Consider the following 9,328-nt stretch of genomic DNA (forward strand, 5'->3'; position numbering starts at 1 on the left):
CTAAAATATAACTTCATATACAAATGCATTCTTTCTTTCCAGAAAGTATTGCTAAAATAAAAATGTTCCCAGTCCTTAACATCTGTGCAGTGTACATAACAGGAGAATCTAGTCACATATTTAACTTTCAGTTCTTTCCTCTGTGCTGGCATATCATTTACTTAGGGTTTAAAAAAACAAACTTCATTATTCAGTGTTAGAAATGACAACGATGAAGTAGGAAATGATTCTAGTGCTTTTTTCTAATGCTGTTCTAGTCACCTTAAAAAGTAGTTTTTGTCTTAGTAATTAAAATCAGACTTTCCTCATTTGGTCTTATTTATTCCTGCATCTCTCAGACCATTTTTTCATATATTTAGAGATTTCTCAATGTCATAAGGAAAGGACAGCAAATACATACAGGGAAAGAGAAAATATTTATGAAATCATTTACTATCTTTATCTCTTTTCTTTCTGGTTCTAAATTGGGGTTTTATATCTGGACACACATGCTTAGTTCCATTCTAGGTCTCAACTCTGCATTCAAAAATATGTTTTTGTTGATTGACACCTTTGTTGGTTTGCTTGGACTGCCATAACAAAGTACCACAGACTGGGTGGCTTCAACAACAGAAATTATTCTCTCACAGTTTTGGAAGCTGGAAATCTGTGATTGAAAGAGCCAGAAGGGCTGTTTCTCCTGAGGCTTCTCTCCTTGGCTTGTAAATGGCTGTCTCCTCCCTCTGATTTCCCATGGTGTTTTTTCTATGTGTTTGTTCCCTAATCTCCATTTTTTAAGACCACCAGCCATGACCAAACTTTACCATAATTGCCTTTAAAGGCCTATCTTCAAATATAGTCACATTCTGAGGTATTGAAGGTTAGGACTTCAACATGTAAATTTGAGGGGGCGGTCACAATTAGCCCAGGACATCGTTACTGAGGAAAAGCGGGAGGAATGTGTTTTTATTAAAAGTTCATCATTGCTATGGATCAGGTGGGGCAACCAGCTAAGCAACTCAGTGTGTAAGCTTTTGAATGAAGATTTTTCTTCATAATGTAGTATAATAAAATTTAAATGAGATACTTTAAAAACATACTGTAAAAGTTAGTTTTGAATGCTGAAGCAGGACAACAAAAATAGCAGATAAGTTGGTTGTCAAAAGAGGAAAGACATTGTTTGGGATGGCAAAATAATTAGAGGAATGTTTTGTTTGCTGATACAAACATTTTTTCAGTGATATTTCAAGTCTTGGAGGATAGAATAATGAAGCATTTATGCTGAGTAAGTGCTGTTCTCTAAATTTCAACTGGGCAGGATCTGTGTGAGACACCGGGACTGACAAAGGGTTGAGGAGCCCTCTTCTGCAAGCATTGTCTTCAGAAACTGAAAAAGATTCCAGATTAGTTTTAAACGAATTCACATCCTTTCATCTATGGAAGAGAATTTTCTGACCGTGTAAAAGGAATCAATATCATCAAGACATCCAACTGTCAAATTCAATGGCTGTCTCCTCTTCTAGATAATTATTTTGGTGTCTTTTTCCCCGCCTCTGGTATCGTCTGTTCTGCATCTCTTGCTTAGCTGCATATCACAGTCTTCCTGAGGATTGTTATTAAACCATGTAATTCATAAAATCATAGATTCTTTAAAAAAGGAAGGACATTAAAACTTTAGGCCAACCCCCTCTTTGATATGAAATTATTCACAAGCACAGTTTTTAGATCAGTACTCGCTCACATTCACCATCTCAGTCTAATCACATTACCCTTTATATACCTGACAAAACTCTCTAACACTCACTGTGAAGATGGTTTATTGTTATTTATGGTAAACAGGTAGGATTTGCATATTGTGCAATTGTATTTAGGTCCTATTAAGATAGGTATGCGGTTATTCCAGAAGATAATTGTCACATATTTAAACAAATAGAACATGTAATTTTTGCACTGTTTCTGTAAAACATCCTTTTTTAAAATCCAACTGTGTCTGGTTATTTTTTAGCATTACAAATAGAGGGCAGCCCTGTCCAATATATCCTTCTTTGATGAGGGAAATTTTCTGTAATACCTGTATTTTCTAATATACAATACACAAATTTAGAGAAGTGAGCCAAGCTTGACTGTCTCCATTCATTCATTCATTCACTCATCAAACATTAGCTGAGAGCATTGTTTTGCTCAGGTAGTGGGGGTAGTAGGCACTGGGCACACAATGGCAAACAAGATACAGCCCCTGCCCTTAAGGAACATGAGAAATCACAACTAACCAAACAATTGCAATACTAGACAATGAGTAGGTTACAGGGTGCTGAAGACGGGCAGAGAGACACCCAGCCTAGCTGGGTGAGGAGCTGGGGATTCACAGCCTGAAGTATGTCCTTCAAAATAAGGAAATTTGGTCTCAAAGGGCTCTGTGATTTACCCCAGCCCACACAAAATTTACCCAACCAGAATGCTTTAGTTGCCAAATTCATAGGCCTTCCACTGCCGTTCAAAAATGCCAATCATCATTTCTTCAAAGAAGCTTTCAAAATCACTCAATTTCTGTGAATTATAAAAATAAAGGAGAGATTTTCAAGTAAGATAAGAATAGCAAGGCAACTACTACAGTATTCTATATTAAATTAAATCCACAAATGATTAGCTCATGGTATATGCATAGGCATAATATGGTTGATTAATTTTTTTGTTTTTGGTTAGTTTATCAAAAAATAGTGGATATTATGAAGTTGATTAGAAACCAGTACTTTAACTTAAGTAACTTCTACTCACATACTACTTCCTGGAAATTTGATGTACCAAGTTTTTACATATGTCATTAGGGCATTTTCTTCAGTACCAAGTTTTTCTATATTTCCTCATGAGAACACTTATTCCGACATTATATCTGAGGCTCTGGTGATATTCCCTACATCCGTTTTTTTTTCTTTCAATTTTTTCATCTGTTATCTAAACCTCATCCTACCTTTAGGGAAACTGTATACAACTTGCCCATTATTTAACTGACTAAATGAGGTCAAACACTTTATTAAGATGATTTTTTTAACAAGTGAGGAAAATATCCAAATTATCAGTACATTTCACTTTTGCCAAGAAAGTATTCTTTCTTGTCAAACTAGGTGCATGTGCTATTCATTATAACATATCAACAAAAAGTGGGTGAATGGACCAAATCCTTATCAAATATCCATGAGTGATTGTGGGTTGAATAGAAACTTAATGTAGAATGGAAAATACCCTTTAGAAATATTTGCTTAATGAAAAGTTTTAATCTCTACCCCACTTTGCACAGGTTTTTTAAAAAATTAAAAGCCATGATAATATCTGATAGTTGCTTATATGTATAAAGTAATCTGAGTTGCCTTTTCTCTAGGGTAAGTGCTTATGCAAGTTCCTGACATTGAAGACATGACATGTAAAGACAAATTTACCTGCATTCCACATACGTGCTCCCCTTTCATATTTGTACCCCTGAGAAGGAGGTGAGGTCATGGGGTTCAATTCTTGAGTTTTGCAAAGCTACATGATAAAATAATTTATTAAAACAGATCTTTCTTCAATGACTTCTTAGAAATAGAGCAAGACTTATAAGGTAAATAGAAACCACAGATAGTGAAAACAATCTTTGAGTGTCAGAGATCATTTCTAAGGAAAGAAGGTGGGAGGAAATGAATAGAAAAAGCAAATATTTTAATTTCTTGCACTTCTTATATTCAGAAAAGTAAAAAAAGAGCACGTTGTTTCAGCATCTATGGGGCTACAACCAGAGACATGGCTAAGAATGCTAGCTAGATTCATTATCTCTCATGTTGCGCTAGGTGGTTCTTACTTGGGGCTGTTCATGCAGTTGCAGCCAGATGTTAGCTTCTGAAGGAGCGGCTGGGCTGAGTGTTCAAGAGGGCTAACTTACATTGCTGGCAGCTGTGATGGAGCTATTCATTGCAACACTATCAGTGCTTCTTCACCAGCCTGGGTTTTCCTCAGCATGGCTGTTGGATTTACAAAAAGAGTTTCACAAGTTCAAGTATTCTAAGAGACCTAAGAGGAAGCTGCAAGGCTTCTTATGACCTAGCCTTGAAAGTGTATGTCACTTCCACCACCTTCTATTTTGTCAAGTAAGTCACTGAAGTCAAACCAGATTCAAGCAAAGGGAAACTGATGGGGGTTGACAAGGTCAACATTACACGAGAGCATGCTAACTGGATGGAGCACGCAAGAGGTGTTTGTAGGAAGGCACGTCTTACTACATCCTTTTTGGAAAATACGATTTGCCACAGTCTTCTTTCTGGACACAACAAGTTACATCCTTTTCACAAGCAAAATACAATTACTCCCAAAGTCTTATCAGCCCCAAATCCAGAAGTCATTGATATCAAGTCCAAGGAGAATAAGGCTCTTCAACTTAGGGTGCAACTCTTCAAGTACATCTACCAGGGAACAGTTCTTCTTTTCTGGCCTACTCTCCTCCACCCTAAGTTTAGGATGAAAGTTTAGATACTGATGAACATAGCATAAAAATACATCAAATTTTAAAAATAAAGAGAAATAAAAGGAAAAGTGGGGAAAATACACCATACTTTGAGTTGGAGACACTTCTGTATTAGAGGCTGACATTTCAAATGAGAAAATAATAATGATAATAAGGTTTTGAAAAATAGTTAATCCAATTGTTTTAGCAGACTTATAGATTTTAGATCCTATGCTCTTTGAGGCCTTTTTGCTTTAACTTACAGTTTCAGTAGTTTAGAAAATCCTTACCTGCCTTTTCCATTTATTTTTAAGTCCTTTCTTAAATGCCTGTTTCTTAGTGATGTCTTCTTTTCACTAGGATTAAGCCTGGCATCTTCCATATGCCTTTTTTGAGACTTTTTCATTGTGACTTGTTATTTTTATGTCTGGTTTCTGATAGATCATAAAAGCAGCAGTAATCTTCTCATTTTAGTAAACCTAATATATGGCACTATACATAATGTCTGGGGGTACTCAGAGAAAAATTGTTGAAAGAAAGAATAATATGGCAATAATGGTGTAGCTGACTTTATCAGTATAAAGCAGCAGCAATAAGACTGTTCTGTCTTATCTGTTAAGTCTCATTAATACAGGTGAGACACACCTGGGGAAAAGCCTCAGTCTGCTCTGTGGCTCTCCCTTTGACCATTATAGCTGGACATAGCTGGACCATTCTATTGAGATGATTTAATTCCTTCTCAAAATAGTACACTTACCTGAAGTGCTCTATCATTTCCCATCTGTGAAGGAAATGGCAACAGAGAGCAATGTTAAAAGCAACCTAGTGGAGAATGTAGTGGATTCAAGGTATTTCAAGACTGGTTGACAAGGGGAGGATAAATATAGGTACAACCACAAAGTCTAGTGTTACTGTCCCACTCCTGACTACAACACAGATCCAGACAAGCCACTCAGGCACGTAGGCACAGACAGCCTCTACTTTCCGTGCCGGTGTGGTTTGAGGTGCGTCCTTTCATGCCCACTTCCAGGGAGTGGTCCCATGTAGCTGAGAACCAGCTGGCCCAATAGTACTGCTGCCCCTGAGGCAATGGAGCAGTGTGGCCTATCTATGCATGTGGTAGCCTGAGATCCTGCCCTTCCCCCAGAGCTTGGTGAGGGGCATGGGTTTGGGAAAATGTCTCCTGAAGCTTTGCTAGCCACAATTAGTTTTGAACAGGCTTCTGAGAAGCAAGTCAGCACAGCATCTTGTGAAGCTTACTTGCATCACAAGAAGCAAGTAAGAGAGGAGGGGAGACATTTCTGTGCTTATACTCCATGTCTAATTTAGCCAGCAAGTGTGGGCAGCCCACTTACCTTCTGACCTTCCTCATCTACCATAGTTGTGACAGATGGAAATAAGCATGAATAATTTCACCAAAAAAACTAATATAAAACACATGAAAAACAAATAAGGGGAACCTGATAGCAAAAGGCAGATAGATGAATATAAATTTAAATTAGATGATCCATCTAAAAAGTATTTATGGAGGGCCTCCATGTGATGATCCCTTCCTAAGGTTCTCTGGGAAAGCTTAAAAAAAAAAAGAAACCCTGATAGAACCACTGAATGGAACAGTAAGGAGTTTGGTGGTTTGGTATAGTCAAAGGGAAACCAGCTGGTGAAGAATCAGGCCATTGCCAAATCATATCCTTGGGAAGAGTTTGTTCTTTGTAATTTTCTGTCTTTCTTTGTTGTAATTCTTGTGTGAAAAAGCCTTAAGCAATATTTGTATGAAGTGATCCTTTCTGAAGTGACATTGTAAAATCAATCTGGTATAAATCCATCCAATTCTAGAGCCCACATTGTCTGGTTCTGATAGCTAAAAGTAATTTAAAAGATTTAATAATCTAATTAGCCTCTCAATAGACCATGTAAGAAGAAAGTATTTTAAAGCAAAGCAAGCATCTTCAAAAACCTTTTATTGTCACTTTCCCTTCTGTATTCTTTTTTTAACTGGTTTTAGAGGCATTTAATTGTTGATTATGTAAAAATGCAATCATAACCACATCTGTTTGGTTTTTTCTTTTTAAAAAAATTATTTCATTGTTGTTCAATTACAGGTGTCTACATTTACCCCCTGACCCCACCCTGACCCAGCCATTCCCACCTCCCTCCCTTGCTTCCACCCCACCCTTGGTTTTGTCCATGTGTCCTTTATAGTTGGACACACTATAAAGGACACATGGTTACTTCCCCATTTCCCCTCATTATCCCCTCCCAACTCCCCTCTGGTTACTGTCAGTTTGTTCTTAATTTCAGTGTCTCTGGTTATATTTTGCTTGCTTGTTTGTTTTGTTGATTAGGTTCCAGTTAAAGGTGAGATCATATGGTATTTGTCCCTCACTGCCTGGCTTATTTCACTTAGCATAATGCTCTCCAGTTCCATCCACACTGTCGCAAAGGGTAGGAGCTCCTCTTTTCTTTCTGCTGTGTAGTATTCCATTGTGTAAATGTACCATAGTTTTTAGATATATTCATTCACTTGTGGGCATTTAGATGTCTGCTCTCTTCAGTCCCCTTTTCCCATTCTCAGCTCTTCTAGACTCCTCCCACCCCCAACTCTTGGAACTTTCCCCAAATGCACACAACTTTAGTTCCACTTTAGACTCTACTAGACATGCTGATGCTGAATTCTTTGGCTTCCTCAGTACTCCCTCTCATTGGCTACTTCTTTAGGACAAAGAAGTGCCCAAAAAGTGACTTAACATGTTAAAAGAATTTGAATCCTTAAAAAAGGGTGAAAATTGAGAATGTTCATGAATGAATCATTTGCTCATTAGTAAAATTTCTATTTTGGGGAAGTAAAAGAAAACTTGATAAGGAGTAGTACCATAAAATACACAATTAAACAATAGAATAAAAGGGACTATTTTTTTCTTTAAGCTCAATTTCAGGGTTACTTTACTAGGTGGTTCTCACATTAGAGGAGAAAATCTGAGGAAGCATTATGTGTAATAAGGGTGGATTTGAACAAGTAGCTGAGAGACGAAGGTGAATTTGATTCTTTGCCACATGTCTGAATGAAGATAAAGGCGTTAGTGATTTGGTCACTTGTTTTTGTTTACTACACTTATTCTAGTAACATCTGAAATAGGGTTAATTTATAATGTAGTTGATGAACTTGAATGCAAGATATGTACAGGTATGGGGAAAGTTGGCACCAAATCTACAAGAACAAAACTCCCAACTGGAGGCTCAAATGGCCACTGAACCTCCTCAATGTGTAGTAGCAAGACAGGTTGCCTCCAAGTCAGCCTTTATACAGTCAACAAAGAGGTAAAAAATCATCATTTTACAAGACTTACATATGACTTTTTCAAAAAAAGTATGTTGCTGCTTGTGTACATTTTTCTCAGCCAGGAAAGTTACTGAATTTTAAAAATCAGGGTTGACTAACCATTGTTTTCTTCATTAATAAAAGAATAAAAGAAAAAGTCATCATGGCAAAGGGTGAGACTGGGGAAAGTGTATGAATTTCTCACTTGAAAGATAAAAAGTCATTCATAAGTTTAGCTTTTTTAGCTAATAATTGTTCAAGGCTGAGCTTCAATGGATAACTTCAGGAGTGCCCAGTGCATATGCAATGGAAGAAGCCAAAACAAATGCAAATAAGAAAACATTTACAAGTTGGATAAGAGTTTTGGTAATAGAAAAAAATGGATTATTTAGGACTCATTTTATTTACACGTTTGCATAAGAAAATGGGTACTACCATTAATCATCTTTTTGGCTTAAAAAATCTGTTGAAAAACACTTCTTCAAATAAGTGAAAGAGAATGATCAGTGGATCAGCAATAAACAACTCTTAGCCCATCAGATGACCCAGGCAGATCGACTTCCCAGTAAACTACACACCCCAATTTCTGTTAACAGTTGCCTGAAATCTTTGCCTTCAGAATCTTGTGCCTTACACATACCATAGTGATTTTTTCTGACCTCTTTTATAAGCACTGAAATTATGTACTGTATCAATATTAGTTAGTCAGGGCTGCCATAACTAAGTATCACAGACCAGGTGGTTTACACAAGAGAAGTTTATGTTATTGACACATTTGATTTCCTCTAAAGCCTCTCTTTAGATTGTACAATAGATATCTGTCTTCTCCCAGTGTCTTTAAAGGATACAACTAATTGAATTTACTAGCACATTAAAAAAAAGACATTGTGACCAAGTATGATTTATCCCCCAAATACAAGGATCATTTAATATTAGGAAATTTGTTAATCTAATTCACCATAATAATACATCAAAGGAAAAAATCACTTGAATGTTTCCATACATGTTGAAAGATCTTGAAAAGGACCATATATCCATTCCTGATAAGAATACTTAATAAAATAGTAATTGAGATACCTCCTTAACATGATAAAAAGTATAATGCTGTGGTACTTAATCACTTTATTACATGGAGAAGTGCTAGAGGTTATCCCAATAAGGTTAGAAACAAAGTTAAGTATGCTCACTATTTCTGTTACCATTTAGCATTACATTGGACACTTTTAACTAGCAATATTTTATTTCTTAATGTAGGTGGCCACATGTGTGATGATTTTATAAACATTTTCTAAATTGTACATGTGTTTTGTACACTCTCTTGTATATGCAATTCACAATAAAAAGGTAAAAAAAGTAACACAAGGAAACCACCTCTACATACATTTAAAAAGGCTATTTGAGGTAATTTATGTTTATTTGTTTATTTTCAGCAGAATAAAAGGAAGCACCAGAGATGTAAAACATGCAGTAGGAGATAAAAATCATTCTGCACCCTTTTTATTGCTGGTAATAAAATATAAATCAATGGCAGTTGATGTATTGCCAAGAAGAAAAGCACA

The sequence above is a fragment of the Phyllostomus discolor genome, chromosome 2 (assembly GCF_004126475.2).
Source record: "Phyllostomus discolor isolate MPI-MPIP mPhyDis1 chromosome 2, mPhyDis1.pri.v3, whole genome shotgun sequence".
Taxonomy (NCBI): domain Eukaryota; kingdom Metazoa; phylum Chordata; class Mammalia; order Chiroptera; family Phyllostomidae; genus Phyllostomus; species Phyllostomus discolor.